Below are 25293 nucleotides of genomic sequence, written 5' to 3'. Positions count from 1 at the left end.
GGCGCCTGGTGCCTCCTTGTTTCTGCCCCTACCTCAGGAAAGAAAACTGAGCCGAGCTAGTCTAATCAAAGTGGGACCTGGGACTCCTATTCAGGGCTGGTGCCATTGTGTGTCAGCTGTGAGCCTCTTTGAGAGCTGTGCAGAGAAACGGGGTCAGGAGCCAGGAAGACAGTTCAAACACAGAAACCAATGCAAGAGGGGGAGCCAAAGTCAGAGTCAAGCAGAGCCAAGGTCACAGCCAAGGAGTCTGTCAAGCGGAGCAGAAAGCAGGGAGTAGCAATGAAGCTAGAGACAGGCAGGTCAGAGGAATAGAGAGACCGGGAAGTGGAGATCAGGAATTCAAGCACACACTGACGGATAAAGCCAATGCAAAGCCACTCGGGACTTCAGGCGGCGTTTGTGTTTACCAGGGAGTGCAGGCCTTGCCCTTTCAAAATGATTGTGGCCACCGCCTCTCCGAAACGAGTTTCCCCAGGTGACATTGGCCCCCTAAGAAACAACTGCCTCCTCCTATGGTTCTTAAGGCTGTCGCCACACCAGATACCTTTGGCAAACAAATGCTGCCCCCGTTCCAGTAGCCAATGCCACCTGCACCTGCCAGTGGGATTAATATGCCAGAGGAGGTCTTTGGGAAAGGAGTCCACCATTTCTGTTTGTCTCCTCCTTCATGCTGCTTCAGGGAGCCAGTGTGGTGTAGTGTTTAAGAGCGGTAGTCTCGTAATCTGGTGAACTGGGTTCACTTCCCCGCTCCTCCACATGCAGCTGCTGGGTGACCTTGGGCCAGTCACACTTCTCTGAAGTCTCTCAGCCTCACTCACCTCACAGAATGTTTGTTGTGGGGGAGGAAGGGAAAGGAGAAGGTTAGCCACTTTGAGACTCCTTAGGGTAGTGATAAAGCAGGATATCAAATCCAAACTCTTCTTCTTCTTCTCTTCTTCCTAACTGCTGGTCCGTGATGTGCATGGGGCATCCGCTACTAATGGATCACCGAGGATGAAAGCAGACTGTTCTTATATTGCACTTCTGGAAAACAGAGGGCGGTATCAAAACGCTGATTGAGAAGTGATTGAGAAGGATGGGAGGCAGGTATGGGCAATGCATGCCACAACCTGGCCAGGGCAGCCAGGAGCTCTCGATGCTTCAGACCTGTAATCAGAGAAATATATTGCAGGGCATTTTCCTACAGCCAGAGGACTTGGAACACACTCAGGCTGAGGATGATGTGCTTGGAGGAGGGGTCTTTGGACCTACAAGCCCATTTGCCCCTCTCCTCTTGCCAGAGACAGGGGCAGCGAGATATTCCACAAGTGCAGAAGATCTAGGAAATGTATTTCTTCTCCTCTCACCTCCCCCACCCGCCACGCTCCCCAGGAAGATTAAAGCCCCATTGTTCTCTTGCCAATTTTAGCCCATTAAGTGAGCTAATCACAAGGAAAGGCCATTATTAGCTGAACAACACGGTGTAAATTATTAATGCAAAAAGCAGGATTGCATCCCTGGAGAGACATCCTGGGCTTCAGCCATCAGGGATAGCCCTGGTTCAGGGAGCCCTTCGAAGAGAGAGAGAGAGAGAGAGAGAGAGAGAGAGAGAGAGAAGGCAGTTTTCTGCAGAAGGTAGCACTCATCACCTGCGCCAGCAGGGAAAAGGGAAGGCGTGCAAGACGTCCATATCCAGGAGGAGCAGCGATGCAGCTGTAGCCCTGCATGTGAAGGAGACAGTAGTGGCTGTCTTAAAAGATGCAGGAGTCTCCAGAGGGAGTCTTGGATCCAGTCCAGACCTCTGTAATCCTGGGGATCAGGTGTGCTGGTTCATTGCTCCCAGTCAGGCTTTCCACTGGGCTGAGAGGGACCTAAGCATGCTTGCGGTCTCCGCCATGAATCCCAACAAACCCTATTCAGGATGGGTTTCAGCTTTCAGAGATGCCTGATCTCTAGTCGGCTTAGTATTCAAACACAGGCAGGAAACAGGCTACGGTGAGCCAGGCCATTGCTTCTCCCTGCCTGCTTACTGGCAGATGCCTCAGGCAGGGCTTTTTTCCTGCTCTGCTCCCTTTAACTCAGGGATGAGGGACCTTTCTCAGCCTGAGGGCAGCTGCATTCCCTTCTGAGCAACCTTCCAGAGGCCACATGCCAGGGGTGGGCAGGGCCAGGGGCAAAAGTGTGTGGAGGAATGACCGTCATACAGCAAGCTAGTTTCTACACACCTCTATCCTTCATCTAGGCAAGCAAGAGACATGATTGGAATTCAGGGACACATTCCAGCCAGGCAAAAATACCCAAGGAGTGTGCGAAGCAGGGCAGTGAGGGGGGTGCAGCCTGGGGAGAAGGGGAGTGTTCTGGGAAAGGGGGAGAGTTCTGGGTCAGTTAGAGAGGCCTGGGGAACCACAGTCAGCCTCCCAAGTCTTAGATCTCCCCACCTTAACTAGAGATGTGGATGAAACCTGGGACCCTCTATGTTTAAAGCCAGTTGTCTGCCACTGAGTTATGCCTCCCCACACTCCATGCTTTATAGAGCATTACATTTTTATTTCACTTTTCCTCCATGGAGTCTAGGGTGGATGCACATGGTCCTCCCACTCTCCCATCCAATTCTGTATTCACAACAAACCTGTGAGGACAGTGGCGTAGCGTGGGTTGTCAGCACCCGGGGCAAGGCAAGTAATTTGCGCCCCCTAACCCGTGGATTTTAGCACTCGAGTGCGAGCGCCCCCCCAGATGTTGCGCCCGGCCCCCCTGCACCCCCACGCTACGCCACTGCTTCAGGCCCCCCAATAAAACATTTGAGGGGGCCAGTCCCCCAGTTGATGGGCATTGCCAATGTGGTAAACTATGCAGGGCGGGGCTTACCTGCCTCCCCCCCCCCCAGTATCATACTATATTCACGTTGGCACCCCTGATGAACTCAGCGGGGCTTACTTCTGCCCCACAAGCCTTTGCACCTCCGCGTCTCCTTTCCTCTCTATATGTAAGAGGGTGAAGGTCAGGCTGGCAGCGCGAATAAGGGCCCCACTGCTGAAGGCCTCTCCCGCCACGACCTCCTGGTCCACAGGCAGGGCAAGAAAGTGCCTTTTCCTTGGGGGGGGGGAGTCTTAAATTTCAAACCATTATTATTATTATTATGAATATCAAATGTGCGTGGTTTCTCTACCTCCACCGATGACTCGCCACGTGTCAGGAGGAAGGCGGGCTCCCTTCACCTCCCCGTCCCCTCAAGGGAAAGGGAAAACGACGTGAGGAAAAGCAACGCGGGACAGCGAGCGAGGTTCTCCCCAGAGCCTTTTCCCGCCGCCCCCTCGCAATGTCTTGAAGCCGAGCGCGGAGTGAGGGGCGGGGCCCGGCAGAGTCTCGCTGCCCCCCAACGCCTCTCGAGGCGGCATGAGGGGCGCCGCGGCGGCTCCTGTCAGGGCACGAGGCGGGCGGGGGTCCCTCGCGCAGCTGCCGCTGCCGGCTGACCCCGCCTCACCCGGCGCCTCTCCCCCACCCCGTCCGCCCACCCATATCCCGCTCAGGAGGGGCCGGTGGGCTGGCGAGCGCCTCATGGCACCAGCACCAGAGAGGGAGAGAAGTCCGCCTCCCGCCGCCGCCTTTTGTTAAACAGACATTTTAAATCGGTTTAAACTGCACACTAACCTAGCAGTAACACCTCCCCTCCCAAAACTGGGCTGGTCGGGTGTGGTTCTCTCCCGCGCTGAGCGCTGCGCTGGGCGGCCGCTGCATTGTCCCTCCCCCAGATAGTCCCTCCCTCGCTCTCTCTCCGCTCCCGCTCCGCACCGCACCGCGGGCAGCTCGGATTGGATTCGCACAGCCAACACTGTGAGAGAGAGTGAATGAGCCAGGTAGGGGCAGAGAGCTGCGAGTGCGCCCCCCAAAATGTTGCGCCTGGTGCGGTTGGCACCCCCTGCACCCCCCACGCTACGCCACTGTGTGAGGAAGGCTAATCGGAGAGGCTTGTGAGCTTCATGGCTGAGTGGGTGAGATTTGAACCTGTGTCTACTGGCTGTGCCCTACCTTTGTGCTTCCTCTGGTGGCAAACAATTGATGGATGCGTTGTGAGTCAGCGGGGCAGCTCCAGAGGCAGGAGAGAAACAAGAGAATATGAAGGGCTCTCAGCCGAGAAAGGCACACTAGCTCCTCCTCATGCCCACAGGTGGCAGAACCTTGTCTCAAGGATGGACAGTTTCCTGCCCTGCAGTGGGCTGTGTTTGTGCAGACGTGCAGCACATTCCCAGGGGCCTCGGTTCTCTGAGCTGGAGGGAGCATCATCCTACATGAGAGCACCAGGGAGGGAGCCCTGACGCGAATCTCAGCTCTGCAATGTCTCCTTTATGCTTGCCAAGAGAGGAGGAGTCTCTGTTTGTCACCCTCTGCATCTTTTGCCTCCACTGATGCTTTAAGATAAATGTGTCTCCATGGGAGTGAAGGAGCAATTAAGAACGGAGCTGGAGCTGAAGAAACGGGGGCAGCTTGTGAAATCTGTGTCTCTGTCACGGCCTAGCAGCTCAACGGTGCAAGGCACCACCTATATGTTAAGAGTGCCTTTCAGGAGAGAAGCAAGCACTCGGGGCAGAAGGGAACTTGCCTGCCGCCTTGTTGTCGTGTTTTTTGTTTGTTTGTTTGCTTGCTTGCATGCATGCAGGATTCCCCTTCTGCTCCTGTCTCAGACAGATGGGCGGGATGGAAGGAATACTGGACCTGATGCCATTGCTCAGTTTTCTCTGCTGCTGCAGAGCTTGTGGCTGCTGCTGCTGCTGCTACTGCTACTGCTGCTGCTGCGTTTGGCCAACCAGTCCCCCGCCCTCCGCACTCGACCTTCTTTCTGGGAAGCTGCACCCTCTGGGCTCCCCCCTGGCCTGGCACCGGCGCCATTCTCTCAGCCAATGTGGTACCCGACTCTCCTGCCAGACTGGAATTGGCGTTGCCTTCTCGTAAATCATGCTCTGAGCAGCGTGGGCTGGGAAATATAGTTGTAGGAGGGGAGAGTGGCAAAACCCAGAGGTGGGGCGGCAGGGAGAGTTATAACAGGGAAGGGCCTGCAAGGCCATTAGTAAGGCAGGGAGGGAAACACTAATGGAAGAGCCTTGGGAGTAGGGAAAAGGGAAAAGGGGGGGGGGTTGATTGAAGAGTTTAATTAAAAAGAAATAGAGGCTGCTTCTCGTGGATTTGCCTCCCCTCCCCGAATCTGCAGGGTCTGCAAGGCTGCATTTCTGGCTCTCTGCAAACAGTACATCTGTGTGCGATATTAATTCATTAAAGTCATAAGCAAAAGGCAATACCTGAACTATATACAGTACTCTTCTGCAAAGCCTTGCAATTTTTTCCATATCGTTTTATTCAAACATTTGTATCTCATCCTCCTGGTGTAAAACAAAAACAAAAAAACATAACTCAGGGCACTTTGCCGCATACATGACATTACAGTTGTGTTAAACAATATAAAACAATTACCAAAAAGGAGACAGATCAGCAGTTTTTAAACAAAATAAAAATAAAGAACACTGTCTGCCTCATGAAATAAAAGTCTGTTGGAAGGGGGAAATGTTCATAGATATACCTGGTGAAGAATAGCAAGGGAGAGGGTCATTCTGAAACTGGGTAATGTCATCTAATATACATCGCACCTCCGTGGGATGTCACCTACCCACCATCCTGCATCTTTGAGCAATGCAACATTTACAGGTACTGTACTACATGCATCTGCACACCTGTGCACAAGGAAACATGTGCCTCCCAGTCATATTGCAGGTTTCCTAGGGTGCTTCTGGGTAGGTGTTTATTGTGGGAGCAGTACTCCTCATGCCTGATAGTTTTTGCAGTGTACACATGACGTCATTGACATCAAGACACCAGCCTGTATTCCACCCCCGCCACCCCCACTCTAATCTGGATTTACCCTCTCCAGAGGAAATTCAGTCAGTGAAAAAAGTCTGCTGCCAACAAAGCATTTGCAATATCTCAATGTCTCATTTGCAACTTAAGCCCTCCCCACCCCCACCCCCGTCCTGAAGCATCCCATGTTGTGTTGCATACCTCCACGTCATCACCTCGTAGGTGCAACACAAACGCAAAGCCATAAAGTGAGTTCTCATATCCTAATAGCGAGTTGCAATTTCAGTTAAGGAGGTGGAAGCAAATCTTTACTAATTAATCTTTACTGATCTGTTTCAATCTATGCAGGGGAGGTGGGCGTGAGGGAGAAACCAGTGAAACTTAACATTAAGCAACCATGACATATCACCCCCTCCTTTTCCTCCTGAGAGCGGAACTTTCACTCCACAAATATTCTAAACTGTATATTGCGGCGGGTGGGGTGGGGGTGGGGAAATAGACCAGGGATGTGATTGTATTATTACAATCTCCTCGCTTAGAAAAGGTCAAAGCTATTATTTATTTATTTCATTTTTTAGTCACTTTCCATGACGCATCCTGAAGCGATTTACAATATAATCGGTGTATATATATATAAAACAGTTACATATATAAAAACAGTTAAAACAACCTTTAAAATAAAAAAGCAAGTAGGCCTTTCCATATAAATAGCTGGAAAATAACAACAGCACACATATAAAATCAATTCACATCCACTGCAGATACTAGCTGAATCATAAATGGTATGCTTTTAATGCTGAAGGTCTCAGGTTTGATCCTCGCCATCTCTAGGTAGGGCTAGGGAAGACTCCTGCTTGAAACCCTGGTCGGATTCAGCATAAGGCGGAAAGAGGTTTCAGGGGCAGCACGACAGATTTGGATGAGAGAATAAAGGCAATTTCTGATGTCTTTGTAATATTTGTTTTATCTACAAATAATATTAGCAGCACCTACTGGAAGCAAGCAAACGCCTAAAAATAGGCAGCAGATCCAGAGAAACAGTGGGAAGCTGCACCACTGCCTGTAGAGAGGTGCAGAGAAAGCTCATCTCATACCCCACCTGTGAAATGGAATTGCTTATTCAGGAGACCATCCACAGTCATTAAAGAACATTAACATTCCTTTATCAAGGACTTGACCACTCATTCACAGTGATCAAGCCAGCTGAGCTCACAACAGTATATTTGAGAGTACTGGAGAGAAAAATACATGATAAGCTACTAAGGGTGAATGTGTTTCCCTAATATGTCTCTTAAAGTGAATCATAGTCCATTATTCGCCCTGTGGTTTCTCACATTACTGATCTATAAAGGTGCACAACCACTCCCATCACGGCATGTGGGACAGATGAGAAGGGAAGTGTTCTCTTTCTCCCCTACCCTTTTTGCTTGGTCTCGAGCCTCGTGTAGCCATTGCAGAACTGGGGAAGTTCATTTTAAAAAGGAACTAGTTCTAGTTCAAGGTTGACATGTCCCAAAAGGAACTAATTCCAGTTCACTTTTGTTCCTTTATAAAATAAACTGGTTCAGTTCACATTCAGTTCGCAGTTCGATTCAAATTGTTTCAAATGATTCTTCGCATCTCTCCCTGCACCCAGACTTCAGAATGTTACAAGCTACTGTGCTGAAGTATAAACTATATTTAAAGTCTATAGTTAAGACTAAGGAAGCATCAAGGCACGCACACACAGCAGAATGTGAATTGTTTAGTTTATTTCCCCTACCAATTCCTATCTTTAAGCTTAAAGGCCCCCCAAAGTCAAAAACACATGCAAGAGAATGAACTTGATGATGAACTAGAAATAATTCAGTGAACTTAATTCATGCTCTGTGCACTGGACAATTATGGGGACTATTTTCAGGTGTAGTTCAGAGATTTTGAGCTAATTCAGTGAATTTTGCTAAACCAAACCAGTTCATTCCAAGCACATCTTTTTCTTAAAAATTGATATATTATTGCTGGATCCATCCTGCCCTCAGAGGACTTGGTTTTAATTGTTTAATTCATGCTGTGGAAATGCTCACTTATAACAAAAACACTTTAGTGAGCACTTTAATGTTACGGCAGTGGGGAAAACCAGACGTGGAAGTCAGTTGTCATGAAACCACAAAGGAAGGAAATTAATCTCCGGGCGATGCCTTACAGCCACAAAACAAATGCTGTGTACCTTACATGCAATACCCCACCCTGCCCCAAAAAGTCCTAAGAATCCAGCAACTCAGACGCTTATTTGTCTGCCTTGGTTATCTTTAGCTAAATACAAATGATAATTTGAAAGATTTGTGCTTGAGACTCTGGAGAACTGCTGCCATTCGGAGGGAATACTGGACTAGATGGGCAAATAGCCTGACATGGTGTAAGGCAGCTTCCTATGTGGGTTCTGACAACATGGAGGGAGACAAGGCCCTTGGGGCATGCAGGAGAGCTTGCTGAGGGGGGAGCCTGTTTGCCTCCATCCTAAAATAAAAGTAGGTCATAAAGTGCACATCCAAGAAAGAAAGAAAGAAAGAAAGAAAGAAAAAGAAAGAAAGAATAAGGAAAAAAGCTTCTTCAGAGTGGAGCACAGGGGCTGGGGTGGTTGATGTTTGCTACTTTTAGAGAGCAAGATGAACTTGCATACAGGATATCACCCTTTCCAAAATTAAATAGGAGCCCTCCCTTCATATCTTGAAAATAACATGATTATTGTAGAGTGGGGAGGGATTCAAAGTTGACATCAGCGATGCCTGTGTTAGCCATCCCTTTTAGAAAGGGGAGCTTTGCCATCAGTGGAAGCGAAGGCTGTCTTTCTCACAAGGTGGGGCTGCCACCTTTCTGAGGAGTTTCAAAGAAGCCTATAGAAAACCAATTATTTCCTTAAAACCAACAGAGACATCAGTAGCCATGTGGCCAAGCTCAAATGCTGATGTGTAGGGCTGTGTATGCCATGCCAAAAAAGAGGGCAAAGAAGGACAAAGGTTTGCATCAAATTTACATTTGGTCATTTATAGGCATTGATTCAAATTTATAAATAATTCTTACAGTTTAAGTAGAAAAACAATAAATCTCACCATCGTGGGGGAAGGCCATGGCCTGTGTGTGGCTGTTCAGTCTGCTGTTCAGGTGTTCGCTGTGGTTGGGCAGCATCAAGTCCCTCCCTGATACTCTCCCTCTAGCTCTAAACCAGATTTGGACAGGACCACTCACAGGGCCTTCGCCTGACAGCCCTTCAGAATTGAGGACCATCCTCTGTAGAGTAGGTCTAGAAACTGGTAGGATGCGAAACAGTTTTAGTTACATGAGATGTGTTTGTTTTAGTTCAGAGGTTTTTGCCTAAACTGAACATCTTCCTTAAATAAGGAAACATGTTTTGAAAAGGACAGATTTTACAGGTGAGTTTAAAACAGAGAATCAACCACAAACACCTTGATCTCAATAACTGGTGCATTTCTCATAAGAATTAAGGATGTTAACTGTATGCAATGAACAAAAGGCAACAGAAGACTTAAAATAAGCACAAGCTTACACTGTACCTAAGAAGTGAAAAAATAGCTGCAATGTGTTCTTTAAAGAAAAATAAAACAGTTTCATCTTGCACTGCACACCGATACAAAAGAAGGGTCAAGAAACAGAGTGAGGATGCAATCCAACCAAAGTCAAGCACTTTCACATCTTCAAAGGAAGACTGATGCTGAGCACGTGCTTCATTTTCCTGTTGAAATCAATGAGCCTTCTTTTGCAATTTGCCGAGCAGATTTTTTTATTTTTTGGTCTGGTAAAGCAAAGACAAGCTTCCTGCTGCTGTGAGCACATTCTGGAAGATCAGGAGAGACAACGTTCGGGCAAGTGGTTCACTCTGGGAGTGCTCACAATCCCCCATGAAGCCAGGGGATGTGGGGCTCTACTTGCAGTGGGGTGCCTGCCAGTCAGCCTTTCCTCTCCCTCTTTTGGGCAGGACTCCTCCTTTCGTTCCCTTTATCAAGAGGGTGGCAAAGGAGCAGCCCTGAAAAGGAAGGGGAGGAGCTGCTGACTCCTGCCTGCTGCATCTGCCTACAACAGGTGCATACAATCCAGATCACTCCGAGGGAGACATTGACATTTCCTGATTAACGCAAGGGGCCCACATCACCACAGTAATTGCCGGGAATTATTTTTGCTACATTTTTAATGTTTTCTTTTTAACCTATTCTCTGTCTCCCCACCACCACTGCCAAGCCCATTTCTTTCTGTACCTCATAGCATATTACAGTGGTACCTTGGGTTAAGTACTTAATTCGTTCCGTACTTAACCTGAAACTGTTCTTAACCTGAAGCACCACTTTAGCTAATGGGGCCTCCTGCTGCTGCCGCGCCGCCAGAGCAAAATTTCTGTTCTCATCCTGAAGCAAAGTTCTTAACCTGAAGCACTATTTCTGGGTTAACGGAGTCTGTAACCTGAAGCGTATGTAACCTGAAGCGTATGTAACCCGAGGTACCACTGTATTTATTTTTGCCCTGTTCTTTTTGGCACCAGGTCTCTGTTGCCCTCTTTTTTCTCCTCTGCACACACCCAAGTATTATTTTCTCTCTTTGTGCTGTTAGAGGTCTCTCTATTCCTTCTGCTATCCCAGGCATAGGTTCTTCTGAACTCTTCTTTTCATCTGCACCCCATAGCACTCTCCTCTCCCTGCATCACCATCATAACGTTGCACCCCCATATCTCTTACCTTTCCCTTTTCTCTCTTTTGGTCTGTCCTCCCATTTTGCACTTTCTCTGTCACCTCCACTTCTCTGTTTCTCCACCCTACTGGTGTCTGTCTACCCCAAATTTCAAGTTATCACTATTTTTCTTCCCTTTGTTCCCTGTCTCTGTCTGTTCTTACTGAGCTCAGCAGCAGCAACAGCACACAAGGCTTTTACTCCCCCAGCAATTCACAGCAGTAAAGGAGAAACTGGTAGGCCATGCGGTGAGCCTGCTTGGATGTAACAGAGTGGAAAAATACAGAGTATTGTACTGTCCTTAAACATGGAAGTTGCATTTCTATGGTAGGCGTGTTCTCCGTGAACAATATGAACATAGGGCTAGCTTGTTTAGAAGATGGGGGGGAAAGAACATCTCGAAGCACTTTAAACAAATCAGAACACACACCAAAAAAAAGACGATTGAATTGAATATGTGATTCAAATTAAAGTAATGGGGGAAATAACAGATGCCACACTCTTCCGCAGAAAGAGAATGTGCTGACAGGTATGAGCTAACTGTCCATTCTCTGTCTGCACAACGTATGACCTGGATTATTCCACTGGCTCAGTTATCTTGCCAGGTGCCACTATCAATTTGTCCTTAGTAGCATTATGCAGGAGTTTATTGGAGACCAGACTCAATTTTCCTGGCCTTTTTATCATAGCCAGATTTATGTGCTTTATTTCCCCAACCTTCAGGTTACCCAGTTCTGTTCCACCTTGTCATGAGCTACAGTGGTAGCTATTAGAAGACTCTAATACATGTATCGCATATGTGAGCCTTGTGTTCACTAACAACTCTGCGTCATTTTAGTAGTATAATACTAGTAGTAGTGGTAGTAGGAGTCGTCGTCTACACAGGGATGCTAGGGGCAGAGCTCCCAGGCTCAGGAGGTATCCTACATGTGGTTTGTGTGCCCCCTCACATAGAACCATAGAATCTTAAGAGATGGAAGTGACCCCAAAGGTCATCTAGTCCCACCCTCTGCAATGCAGCATGTGCACACACACATATAGTAAAGTGTGTCTGGTAACTCACAAACCTGTCAGCTGCTATGTGGCAAAATGGCAGCCTCCTTCTAGATACTGGGGACTGCTGATTGGTGTGCAGTTTAGTCTGCTCCAGAGAGGACTGCTTGTCTGCTCACACACCTTTTCTTTTAGAGATGGTGAAGTGGGGCCAGGGACGAGGTCACTGCCAGGAGGAGCATCTGGCATAAAGCAGTGCCTCGTGCCCGTGCCCTGGCTGCAGCAGAGTAGCCCTGCTTATTGATGATCATCCCTGTGGACTCAAAAAGTGTGCTGTATCCTGAATTGGAGGGTGAAGAGGTATCTGGGTCACTCTGTCATTGTAAGCCTATTAATGGATTATTATTTTTTAAGAAATAAGCATTTTTATGCATGTGTTGGGGAGGGAGCGGGAACAAGTGAATTGCTCAGTTTGCATTCTAATAAGGAATGTTGCAAAGCCTACATTTTTGCTGAGGCAGGTGGAGGGTCAGTGTGCCCATTTTATCATCGATTTTTAGAGGCTTCGTTATCATTGATGAAATGCTTGGGTGAGATTCAGGGAGAGGCTTGTGCATTCCAGCGCAGGTTTGCAACAGAAGGTGACCACAGGAGGAGGAGGAGGAGGAGGAGGAGGAGGAGGAGGAGGAAGCCTAGGTTAAGGTACCAGAGTCTGCTCTTTGTGCGTCACATGCAAATTCACAGGACTTCTCCATGGTGCCTTTTCACACCAGATAACCATTTTGTCCATTCTTAACCATTAAAAACCAGATGGAAAAGGCATCCTGGGGTTCCAACAACAGTCAAGAGTAAATGTGATGAAGAGTTATGCAGACTCTCATGTTCAGCTCTTGTGGAATCCCAACTATACTGTTAAACCCCCATTTATGCTCAGAACTAACATGCTGTAGTTCCCAACCGCTTTTGTGGGTATCAGTGTTTCTGTAGGATAGGAAAAAACCATGTTAAACAAAATTAAGCTTTATTTAGAAAGAAGGGGGGGGAGGTAAAGTGGCTTATGTGCCATAAATTAATGGTGCACAGAGGGCTACCTAGTTCTTGACTAGTCATCTTGATCCTATCCATGATTACTTTGAAGCAAACATTGTTAATTTCAGTGCAAATTACTTCAAAGTAAGTGCACATAGGATTACAGCATCTCGGTACAAGCTGTTAAATACCACATACTAAAGCAAAACTGGAATTGGAGTTATAGTACCTGATCATTCTTCTAGAAAGAAATATCTGTTCCCTGGACCCATATGGACATAAAGGTCTTGATCAGTTGGTTATGCCAAACTTATTTCCTTGTTAAAGGACCTTGTTAATGTATAATTGTGTGATAAGTCCATCAGTCACCGGCAATACGTAAATATGTGATCAGCCTTACTGAAAACCACTCTTGGAACAGTGCGTTAGAGAATGTAGTTTTGGGCTGAATGCTTTTACTTTAGCTTTTATGCACCTGACCTCTTTCAAGCAAATCTATACTCTAAATAAGCTGCTACAGACAGACTTATAAACTAGCAGAACAGCAGTACAAGTCAAACAGCAATAGACAGAATGCAGGGCATTGGCATAATATTCTCATAAATGCAGTTCTCCAGCCATATTCATAGTGCCGATTCAAAACAGATAAGACACCCTCAACTCTTAAGAGGGGTGTGTGCAAAGTCCCTCCATAGAGCTGAGTTACTGCTCCCATGACCACTGTCAATTGGTTCAAACTCAACAAAGAGTATTTTGTGGCACCTTCAGCATACCCTCCAACATTTTTTCTATGAAAATGGTGACGTCCCATTCCATAATGATAATTTTACTATTTATACCTCACACAACTTACTGAGTTGCCCCAGCCACTCTTGGCAGCTTCCAACATATATAAAAACATAATAAAACATTATTATTTTTTGAATAAAACCCTTCTCTTTACAGGATTGCCTTCAGATGGCTCGGGGTTTGGATAACACCATACCCTCCAATATTTCTCCAATGAAAATAGGGGCATCCTAAGGAAAAGTGGGACATTCTGGGATCAAATCAGAAATTCTAATGGCTTCTCTAAATCAGGTAAGGTAAAGGTAAAGGGACCCCTGACTGTTAAGTCTAGTCGCAAATGACTCTGGGGTTGTGGCGCTCATCTCGCTTTACTGGCTGAGGGAGCCGGTGTTTGTCTGCAGACAGCTTCCGGGTCATGTGGGCAGCATGACTAAGCCGCTTATGGCAAACCAGAGCAGCGCACGGAAATGCCATTTACCTTTCCACCGGAGCGGTACCTATTTATCTACTTGCATTTTGACGTGCTTTTGAACTGCTAGGTTGGCAGGAGCAGGAACCGAGCAACGGGGGCTCACCCCATTATGGGGATTCGAGGCGCCGACCTTCCAATCAGCAAGCCCTAGGCTCTGTGGTTTAGACCACAGCGCCACCCACATCCTTCTAAATCAGGTACGTCCTTGGAAAATAGGGACACTTGGAGGGTCTGCTTCAGGTGGGATTCTACTAACAACTCCCACTATTACAAGCTTGCAGAAGGACTTCCGCTCACACAAGAAGGCTTGCTCTCCTCTGTCCCGCCCTGCCCGTGCCCCCCAAATTGGCTCTGGAGTGGGGTTGGGAGAACCCCCAGAACCACACACAGCGGGGAGGAGGATTGAACCTTCTGGCAAGCTAAAATGTTTGCACTGACAGAACGATTGCCATAGCGCCATGCTGAAATCCGCCCTAAACAAATAACAGTTTTATGATGACATGCAATTTAGTGGACTAGAGTCCAGTACATCAGATGCATCTGATGAAGTGGACTCTCGTCCATTAAAGCTTGTGCCATAATAAAATTGTTAGTCTTTTAGGTGTCACCAGAATGCTTTTTTATTTTATTTTTTTGCAACAGACCAATATGCCTGCCTCTCCGGAAATTGGTTCAAGTTGCTGTTGTTGCCACCACCACCGATTAACTGGTTAACTGAATACTCAATTAAAAACTCAATACTCCATCATTTCAGCACACCCCCTGGGACTCCATCCAAAGAGGAATTGCTTTTCCAGTCCTGGAGGGATTCTACGTGCTCATAGGGAGGCAGTCACCCACCCAACATAAACAGCTCCATCTATATCCGACAGTTCCTGCTACGTAACTTATACCCTGTACAGCTTTCTGCACCACAATGCAAGAGAAACCCCAACTGGGAATACAATCACTTTTGCCTGTAGTTTTGGCCCTCTCCTCTGCCTCCATCCACTTCATGAGCACTCAAGACTGGTAGGAGTGTTTCCCCCAGTATGAATCATCTCGAACCCTGTGATCAGCGGGTGAGGCCTTGTTGGTGGCACTGCCATTGGAGGCTGCCCTGGTTGGCTATGACTCACTTTTCAGTGGCAGTTCCCCATTTGTAGAATGTTCTCCCTAGTGGGGTGTGCATGTATCCCTCATTATTAACTTTCAGGAGGAATTTAAAAACATTACTGTTTATTCAGGCATTTGATGGCTGAAAGACACTGTTCCTGGCAACCTTGAGGTCACTGGTTGAGATCCAGTTTTTAGCTCTTCTTAGAATGTTTTAAAACTTTTTAGATTATTATTTGGGGCTCCCCCCCTTTAATGGGCATGGCAATTCAAATAGTGCATGCACGCTATATCTTGTGATTGATTACGCGGGTGGGGCTTACCTGAGTTCCCCCAATATTTTATTCAAGTTGGCACCCCTGGTAGCCAACAATCAAGTTTTTCAAGTACAATTATACTGGCCAGGTCTCAGCAATGGCAAAGAGCAAGGCTGTGATACACTGTAATATATTTCTTCAGGTGGTTAATCTAAGTTAATTACAGTAGCAGATCTTTGCTTTCTGTCCTAGTTGATTCTGTTACTGAAGTCACACATGGCGGGTCCCCCCGGCTATATTTCGGGGGCCCTGTGCTTTGCCCAACTCCTTTGGCCTCAGATGAGAAAGTAAAGATTCACCATCTTCCTCCTCCTCCTGTCCACAAGTTCCCTTTTTTCCAGGTGGGGATTATGTAATTATGACACTTTTATATTTGGTTCAGCAACTACAAAAATCTGATGTTGTAGCCAGCTAAATCATTGCATCATTGCATGCATGGAACAGCTTCCATGGGTGAAACAGAAATTACCATTCCTCTTTCCTCTGCTTGGATTTCCACCCACCTTCCAGAGCAGATTGGTGGGGCGGGGGGCATGGGTGGGAGGAGGAGTTCCCTTGCACTTGTGGAACTCATTCTGCTTGCACGGGGACTTAATTGAATCCAGCCCCTGGTGTTAACACCAAGGAAATAAGAATGGAGGCAATGTTCACACATAATGAACATTCAGATTAAGAATGTGAAAATAGTGCTCATCAGGTCTTCCATAGGTTCATAAGACAATCTTGGCTATTAGATTCACGCCTTTTCTCTGAGACCCCCTTTCTGTTTGGCCCTTCACCCGTACGCAAGAATTGCTCTAGTCTCATAAGACCATATCTCACGGGGTGCATTTGCTCATTTCCTACCTGAATGTTCTCTCCCCAAATTTCCAGACTGTTGCTGTGTAGTAGCCACCTCTGGATCTCTTACCAGCACCGTTTCAGTCTCCACATTTCTAAGGCAGGCCACTGTGCCACATCAATACTTTCCAGTGTTTTAAGACTTATAATTAGGGCTGTCAGCCTGTTAGAGAACTGTTAGTTCATTACAATAATCAGACCTTTACCCGATCAGTTAATTAATTGATCGAATTTAAATAAATGTGCATATTACCAAAAAACCTCAATACAGATGTTTTTGAGATATTGACAGAAGCATGAGAGAGGTAACAATTGAATAAACAAAGATTGCGAGAAGGAAAGGTCATCATTTATGTCCCCCACCCTTTACATTTCCAGAGGGGTAGCCATGTGAGTTCGCTGCAGCAAAAAACAACCAGGAGGCTAACATGCAGATCATGGAACAAGCTTACATTTATTTATGTATTTTTATTTGCAAAAAAAATAAAATCATTCTATGCACCCTCAAGATTAAGAAAATAAATTGTCATGGCAGTGAACAGTATCAGATCAACAATAAAATTACAGTCATAGAACAAAGACAAAATATATCACCAGTCAGTAGATCAGACTGATAGATTCACATAGCTGGATCACCTCCCTCCAGGGTAAACTGACCATACCCTGCTGGCTACATTCAATTAGCCAGGAGGGACAGTTATCAGGAGAGCAAATAATAGAGCACATTTACTGCAAGCATCTTCTGATGATATCAGGTCACATAAACCAATCCTACATAACAAGGAAAGATGTGATATTGCATGCCTTGCTAGGAACTGCCAAAGCCATGGTGTCAAGATTGCTCCAAAGGTGAGCCATTGTACCTTCAAATTCTTACACAAATATGTGTCATAGTGCGCCTTCAAGGGTCCAGTGGTGTGTCTTCCAGGGACAACCACCTCCAGATCACCCCCAAGGATGCAACAAAGTATGTCTTCTTTGCTATCCTCACTGTCACATGATGATGCAGTTACAAGCTCTAACCAGCGTTCGGTCAGTCTCAGAACAAGATTTCCACCCCCTATGCTCTGGTTGCAATCCAGGCTGTTTTATTACCTTAATAAATCATACCATAATAAATTTGTTAGCCAAGAGACTCTTATTTTTTCTTTATAAGTTGCGCTAAGACACCAGAACCAAAATAGCATAACGTCTGTGCTCCCCTTCCCACTCCCCCCTGTGCTCTCAGCTCACATTCTGCTAATTAAAACTTGCCCCACCAGTTAACCATTTTAAACTTTACACTCTGATCCATGTTTGATAATCCAAATTGCACTGAGGAACCTGCATCAAGTGTTTGATACTTGGTTGGAAAGGTTAAGGAAAGGCTAAGCAAAGGTGTGGCTTATGGAAAACTAGTATTGTATTCCAGGATTAATGAAAGGTATAAAGGTAAAGGACCCCTGGATGGTTAAGTCCAGTCAAAAGTAACTATGGGGTGTGGCGCTCATCTTGCTTCAGGCCAAGGGAGTCAGCGTTTGTTCACAGACAGCTTTCCGGGTCATGTGACCCATATGACTAAACCACTTCTGGTACAATGGAACACCGTGACAGAAGCCAGAGCGCAAGGAAACGTCGCTTACCTTCCCTCCACAGTGGTACCTATTTATCTGCTTGCACTGGTGTGCTTTTGAACTGCTAGGTTGGCAGAAGCTGGAACAAAGCAATGGGATCTCACCCCGTCATGTGAATTTTAACTGCCAACCTTCCAATCAGCAGGTCCAAGAGGCTCAGTGGTTTAGACCCCAGTGCCACCCGCATCCCCTCAAGGATGAATAAAGTGTTAATGAACATGTATGCACCCCAAGAGCCCTCTTAAAAGTCCATGAGAAAACAGTGGGATAATGATCTGCAAAAACAACCCAGCTTAAGCAACACTTAAGCAACACTATGGAATGCTGTTCCTGGCTTTGAAGGTATTTGGTGAAGGAAAAAATTAAAGTGCATATTTACTTGTTTTCAGCTTTTAGTTTGATTTTGTGATGAATTTCTGCTGCTTTATTCTCCACATGGTTTATGTACACTGCTTAGAAATACTAATGATTAAGTGTTATATAAATGCCTTAAATAAATAATCAAAATGTTCATTTAATCCATCTGCTTTACATTGCTGGAAGAATTGTTTAGAGGGTTGTTCAACAACATGGACTTGGCAGAAGAGCAGCTTGGCCCTTCAGTAGAAGCTCAAGTTCAGCAGGCAAGGGCAGAAACCAATCAACAGAAGGATACTAAGTTTGAGAAATGAATGTAGAAGTGTTGAGAAATCCAAATATTTGTTTAAAAACCAAGGAGGACACAAACTCACCCAGTCCTTCGGCATCATTCTTAAAAACATTGGGCAAGATTCTCCTAATGAGCCCCATCAGCGGATGCCTTGCACAAGGACTTCCACTTGGGAAACCCCCAGAACGGCACACAGGGGGAGCAGAGAGATAGGATCATTCCATCTGGCAAGCAGAGATGTTTGTGCAGATGGAAAGACTGAAAGAACACAACATTGAACTCCATCCAACATGTTCTATTGTAACAACATTCTTTGAGTAACTTGAGTGGTAACAGCTGTGACAAATGAAAGGTGGAGGTCATGCATTATGCATCTGTAGAGGCAGCCTGCCCCTAGGACAGGTGGGGAACCTCAGGCTCAGGGGCCAAATAGTCCTCCAGGCCTCTCTAGCTCATCCTCCTCTAAGCCCCCCTTGAGTGCTTTTGGTCTAACTGGGATGTGCTTTTGAACCATTTGCCTCTTGTTTGCCCAGATGTAGAGACCTCTGACTTTTGCAGGCCCAGAATTTAGCCTACTCTACAAAGGCAAGAGCCCCATCTATTGTTCTGCCCACTTTTGCCTCTGGGAGGAATTCAACATAGTACTCAGGAGACTGTCTAGTCAGCACAAGCATTTCAGCTTGCCAGACAAAATGATCTTCCCTCTCCCCCCCACCTCACATGCTCTTCTGGGTTTCCCCCCCAACACAGACACACCAGCCAATTGGAGAGAGGCATGAGAGGAAGGGACAAAAATCCCCATTGCACCAGCAGAAGACCTTGAAGACCTCTGGTTCCACCCACCATAAACATGCAACTCCCATAAGGGAATGTGACCTGTGGTCTCAAAATGTTTCTCCACTCCTGCCCTAGATTGAGGGATGTGTGTGAAGAGACTGTCCCTAAAGCCAAAGAGAATTCTGGAAGCTGGAGAGAGGCATGTTGAGGGGGTGGGAAAGAGACAGAGAGGAGGGAGGAATTATTCCGAGAATGGGTGTGTGACAAGGGTTAGAGAGGCCTTATGTTTTGCAATCCAGGGTTGACAAAACACTCCTTCTCCTCTCTGAATGGACCACTGTCATCTCTAAGGAGTGATCTGCTTGGCTGAGCCACTGCAATAGCCTGCAAAGTGATACCACACAGCCCTTCAAAGGCTGTGGCATATTTACTCACATTGGCCTTACTCATCAATGCATTCTGCCTGTCGATCTGCAAAATAGGAAAGCCTTTGAGGATCAGGGTAGATTGTCAATAAAGCTCCTGTCCCTTCTTCCCACTATAGAAGACGCTGCAACAGTGTTCCTTCAGCAGAAACCTTACAAGGCTACAGAAGTAACATCTGGATTCCACTGGTGAATTTCCCCTGGAAACAGCCACCAACTACATCTTGGGAGGAAAAGGGTAAGTTGAAACCAGTGGCACATGTCACAATAGCTCCCTCCTTGGCCAAAGCAGTAGCAGGGCTGGATTTGCTGGGGCTTCCAGGTAATGGCACATACAGCTGTTGTGCATTCTCCTTTCCTTCTCCAGATTATACTGCAGATGTGTTGCATCTTCCTTTAGCAAACCTGGTATTTATTCTGGGAAATACTAGCATAGAAGAATTGATTCCCCAAGACTACATAACCATGACTTAGCCCAGATCTTTGGAGGACAAAGTGTATTATGTGAGCATCTCGGATTCATTTTTTAAACAAAATGAATTTCTAACCCTTGTGGCAGCAGAGAAAAGCTTGAAAAGGTGAATCCAAATGACACAAAAAGGGATTGGTTTAGTGGAAAACCTGGACTGGATTTGTAAGCACTGGACCATAGAGAGAAAAGGACTTTGCCTCCAGCAAGCAGGAGGGAAAAAATGGTCTGGTTTTCTCTTGGTGGGAATGAACAACGATGATGATAAAAAAACCGGAATCATTTAGGTTGGCAAGGGAATTACAGGCAGCCCCAGTCCTGTGCATGTTTACTCAGAAGCAAATCATAGTGAGTTCAATTAGACATACTCCCAAGTAAATGTGCATGGGACTGTAGTCTTAAAGTAGAGATAATAAATGTTTTCAGACACAGTGGCGTAGCGTGGGTTGTCAGCACCCGGGGCAAGGCAAGTAATTTGCGCCCCCTAACCCGTGGATTTGCGCCCCCTAACCCGTGGATTTGCGCCCCCTAACCTGTGGATTTGCCCTAACCCCAGATGTTGCGCCCGGTGCGGCCGGCCCCCCCTGCACCCCCCACGCTACGCCACTGTTCAGACATTTTAGTTTTGGAAAGCATGTAAGAGAGATGGGCTGTCTGATCTTTCATTTAGTTGTGCTCTTGGATGGAACATTTAAAAAAGGATTTTGTGCCTGTGTGTGTGTGTGTGTGTGTGTGTGTGTGAGAGAGAGAGAGAGAGAGAGAGAGAGAGAGAGAGAGACAAGTGCATGTGGGCAGGGTTAAATGGGTTTTACAAACACAAAGAGCTGCCTCAGAAAACCAGATTCAGCTTCCATATGCCACTTCTTTGTAGAGGTTTGCCGAGACTTCTAAAGCAGATAAGCCCTGATTAGAAACACAAGTAAAATGCCTCGAAACAATATTGGTGGAGGGGAAAAAAGAGAGATAATAAGTCGCACTATCCAAGACAGGGAGATGGATAGTGGTGTTGATTTTAAAATTCTCCCTATTTTGTCATCTTCTAGTTACAAATAATAATATTTCTTACAACTAATTTATGTGAGATGACGCTTAGCCCTCGGAAACTACCTTGCCCTTTTCACTTCCTTGCTTCTAATTCTGCAACCCTGCGGAGATATACCTGGGAACATACACAGTGGGACTTCTTTCCACATAAATAGGCATAGTGTGGTGGCTTTGTTTTCTAATACAGGGATGGAGAGCCTGTGGCCCTCTAGATGGCGTTGGACTCTCAACTCCTATCAACCCCAGACAGCACGGGCAGTGGTCAGGGATAATGGGAATTCTAGTCCAACAACATCTGGTGAGTCACACCTCTTCTAATGTTGTTGCTGCTCCCACCACCACGCCATTTGCTCCAGCCAAAATGACTCGAGGCATTTTCCTGGAGTAAATGGCAAGTAAGACATGCCCAGTGGTGGAGCATGTGCCTCAGATGCAGACTCACTCCTCAGCATTGCCAGTTTAAGTAGCCCTGGAGGCAGAACTGGGATAGCTACGCAATTGCTGCTGGGGGTACCTTTACTTTTTGATGGCAGATACAATAGCTCCTGCCTGTCAATTGGACTGCAGCATATTTCCCCACAAAAATTACTAGTTACGTGTTTCTCAAATCTGTGCTTTATCTTGAGAGAGGCAATTTATAAAAGGGCAGGTAAGACACTTCACACTCAGAGGTTAATAACTTCACCTTTCTCAGAGAGCTCCTGGGAGCATCTTGTTTTGTCACTTGGTATCAACAATGTATACAAAATGGCACTGAATATGCCAGGGATTGAACTCTGGGACTCTGCATGCTATGAGATACATAGCACCTTCCCATTTCTGTCCAGAGGATTTAAGGTTTGGGGAGGCAGTGCCCCCACAAGCATTGTTTAATGCGAGTTTCCATAAACTCCAGTCAGCATGGACAATGGTCCGGAATGACAGGAAATGAAATCCAACAAGATCTAGAGGGACCACAAATTCCCTTCCCCTGATATAGAGGGACTATCAGGGATGGACTTGCGAAACATGCAAGCAACCACCAAAACTATAATGTATTTAAAAATGGCAAGCTAAGCCACAAGTTTCTGCAGTGGTGATACCTTTGTGCAGGAATTAAGAAGCTGTGAGTCTAGCTTTAGGCCAAACACCTTTGGGTTCATGGAGAGAAGTGTGGAACATGGAATTCTTCCTTTGGTCTGCCAGCGCTCCTGTTCTGCTGACAAGCAGGCACAATATGCACCAACCCTCCACTAGCTGCCATGCAATACTGCAGCACAAAGCAATTTGGAGAGGGTTTTCCTTTGTCCCTGCCTCTCACTCAAAGTCCCACAGCTTGTGAATCGGGAACAGGCCTTTCATTCTCTTGTTACCTACTTGGGTGTTTCAGCCAGGTAAAGGAACAAGCCCAGACCATATTTTGAACCTGCCACCTTCTCCGCCAAGCACATTTTCCTGAGTGTCCTCTAAGTCTAGCCAGGGTAAACCCAGTTCTTATGATCTGGTAGAAGTTGGCATTCACCTGGCTGGCTCCAGTCCTAAAAAGAAAGTCCGTTTCTCTCTTTTTCCCGCCCCCCCCCCTTTTAAATCCTGAAAGTCCAGTGTCCTGGTGCCAGCCCACTCTGGCTCTCCCGCTTCACACCTGACCTGAGCCACGGTTCCTTCGCCGGTGGCGCGAGGTGGAAGCCCACTTTCCCCTCTCCTCCCTCCCCCGCTCACTTCCCGCTTCCATACCTCTCCAGTGCCGCGTTTTTGGCCTGGCTGGGCTTATCCCTCCTCATCCCTGCAGCGGACCTTCCCTCCGCTCCCCCATCTCTTTGCCCTGTTCTCCGGGCTTCCTCCCCTCCCCGCCGCGCCGCGCCATTCCCGGCCGGATCTCCTCAAGATCTTTCCTTCTCCTCTGAATCCCCCCTCCTGGGTTCCGCTCCAGATTTTCCTCCCTGTGCGATGCGTGCGTGTGCACCTCCCCTCGGCCTCCCAGGTGTATCCGTCCCTTCTGGAACCCGCTCCGCTTTTCCGTTCCTGCCTTCTCCAGCTCGGAGTGGAACTGGCTGGCCCGCCGCCGCCGCCGCCGCCGCGTGCGCAAAGTAGCAAGCTTCTCCCGCCACCCCCGGGGCATTCTCGCTGGAGGCTCGTGGCTCTGAGGCCCAGCATCTAGCCGAGGGCGCCGGACTAAGGAAGGGGGCTCGCCGCCGCCGCCGCCGCCGCCTTTGCGCGCCTTCACCTTCCTTTGGCGAGCGAGTCTGCCGGGAGGGGGCGCCCCAGCCAGAGGAGAGCGAACGGTTCCTTTGGCGAAGGGGAATCCGGCGGCAGGCGAGGCAGCCGAAGCCCTCACGCCGCCGAGAGGCACCGGGGGCCGCTGGGACGCTCGAGGGCGCAAGGCAAGGCCCGGCGGCCCGACCTCCTGAGGAGCAACCGAGTCCCCCCCCCCTCCCACCGCCCGGGGTTGGCGGGGAGCGCGCGTGTGCCTGTTTGTGTGCACCGAGGCGGGGGAAGCGCAGGAGAGGAGCGACGAGCAGGCAGACGGAGCCCCCACCCCGCCGCCGCCGCCGCCGCCAGCGCGCGCGCGCGCGCCTGTGTGTGTGTGTGTGAGAGAGAGAGAGAGAGAGAGAGAGAGAGAGATCGGGGGTGGGGGTGGCTCTCGCTTCGCTTGCCTCCACCGTCTCCAAAATGCCCGGACTGCTTTCCACGGATGGATATATTTTAAGACTTCCTTTCGCATTGCTAGGCGAGGCGGTTCGCCGGCTGGAGGCGTCCGCCAGTGACATCTCATCGGGGGAAGGAGGGCTTTGATTTGGCCCCTTCTCTGCCTGCCTGCCTCCCTCCTCCTCCTCTCCCCTCCCTTCTGCTATTTTGGGAGGGGGCGGCTGCAAACAAACAAAAAAATTAAACCCCACCAAAAAAAAAAAAAAGCCAACAAAAAGGGACGGCGCTTGATTTATAACAGAACGCTCCATCTCTCTCCTCTCGTCCCTGCTCTTTAACTCGCCGTCCCTCCAGGGGCAAAACAATCCGAGATCAGGACGCGTCGTGTTTTGTGTGTGTGTGTGTATGTGTGAGTGTGGGGTGTGTGTGTGCGCGCCCCCCTTTTCCACGTTTCTCTGAAATCGACGCCCCAAGGGGGAGCAATCGGAAGAAGATCGAGATCGCGCATCACGCATCCGATCGCCTCGTGTTTCCGAATACCTGAGGGGGCTCAAGCCCTGCCGTCCTGGCGGCGGGATGGATTAGGGATCCCTGAATGGAGGAACCCGACGGGGCTGGATCGCAGAAGGTAAAGACGAGGCTTGTCTTCTCAGGGGATTGCGCGTGGGGTTGGCGTGCTGGTGGCCGGGTGGGGGGGGGGACTGGGCTGGCGAGCCTTGCCTATCTCCACCCCCCCCCCGGTTTCTCATCGATGACCCTTGCTGGCTTCGGACACCTGGCTAAATCGGACTGATGGCGAGGCTTTATTTGAGAGGCGGGAGGTGCTGGTGGCTTTGGCACAGGTTTCATTTTAAATTGGGGTGGTGGTGGTGTGTGAGAGGAAGTAGGAGGTGCAATCTTTTTTTATTATTTGTTTGGAAACCTGAGCGGTCCTCGCCTTGAGATCTGCCCGCTCCCCGGTGGTTTGGGTCTATGTTGGTGGACCTGATGTTTGGTTAGCGTTTCTCACAGACAGGCTTTCTTTGCGCTACAGAGACTTGGACGGGGGAGGGGGGGATGATGCTGACTGGACTACGAGGCTGGGAGGAAGGGACCATTTCCTCCTCTCTCTCTCCCCCTCCGCATTTTCTCCGGAGATTTTGTGATCGGACAGGCTCTGCAAATGCGGAGGTCCTTTTTCCGCCCACGGATGAGGCGGCCGCTTGTCCTCCGCTGGGTCTGCGTATTGCTCAAGACAAAGCCATCTGCAAAAATAAAAATTTTAAAAAAACACCCCTTCCCTTCCCCTCGTCGCGGTTACTGCGGTATTCCTCCCCCCGCCACACACAACAGCACGCCTTTTGTATATATGTGGCGGGGGTGGAGTTGGGGGGTTGAGAAAAAGAGCCATTACCCTCCAAATACCGTAATGCACAAAGAGGAGGGAAGGGCTTTTTCTCCAGATCTTGTCTCTGTTCTTATCCTTGCCTCCCCACCCCTCCAATCTGGTCAATTTTGCTGCAGGAGGGGGGGGGGAGCCGGAACCAGGACAGGTTCGTGGTAGTAGCTGCCCCTTTGCCGTCCCCTGTAATGTTTTCCCCTCCTCCAAATTTCCCTGATACGTGTCTTTATGTA

At 48.0% G+C, this 25293-nt stretch overlaps 1 protein-coding gene and 1 long non-coding RNA gene across 7 annotated transcripts in view; one reads left to right on the top strand and one right to left on the bottom strand.

Moving 5' to 3' along the window:
• Window positions 1-5288: 5288 nt before the first annotated feature.
• Window positions 5289-22986, bottom strand: LOC309335333. Of its 2 annotated transcripts, none has more exons than XR_014153454.1 (3): window positions 22768-22986; window positions 8916-9113; window positions 5289-5354 (listed from the first exon to the last, which is right to left on the bottom strand). It is a non-coding gene; the product is annotated as an uncharacterized lncRNA (long non-coding RNA). The 2 variants fall into 2 exon arrangements; XR_014153455.1 differs by lacking the exon at window positions 5289-5354 and adding an exon at window positions 6815-6925.
• Window positions 22987-23684: 698 nt separating this feature from the next.
• Window positions 23685-25293, top strand: part of ADGRL1 (adhesion G protein-coupled receptor L1) — a 129556-nt gene continuing 127947 nt past the window's right edge. For 3 of the 5 annotated variants that reach the window (XM_081850276.1, XM_081850278.1, XM_081850275.1), the window contains exon 1: window positions 23685-24307. The gene's annotated coding sequence lies outside the window, so the exon portion shown is untranslated. The remainder of the gene's footprint in view (window positions 24308-25293) is intronic. The other 2 variants (XM_081850279.1, XM_081850277.1) reach the window with 2 other exon arrangements.

Source organism: Podarcis erhardii (assembly GCF_964252035.2).
Source record: "Podarcis erhardii genome assembly, chromosome: 2".
Taxonomy (NCBI): domain Eukaryota; kingdom Metazoa; phylum Chordata; class Lepidosauria; order Squamata; family Lacertidae; genus Podarcis; species Podarcis erhardii.
Note: the sequence above shows the minus strand (reverse complement) of the source record. Positions and strands in the feature narration are given on the sequence as shown.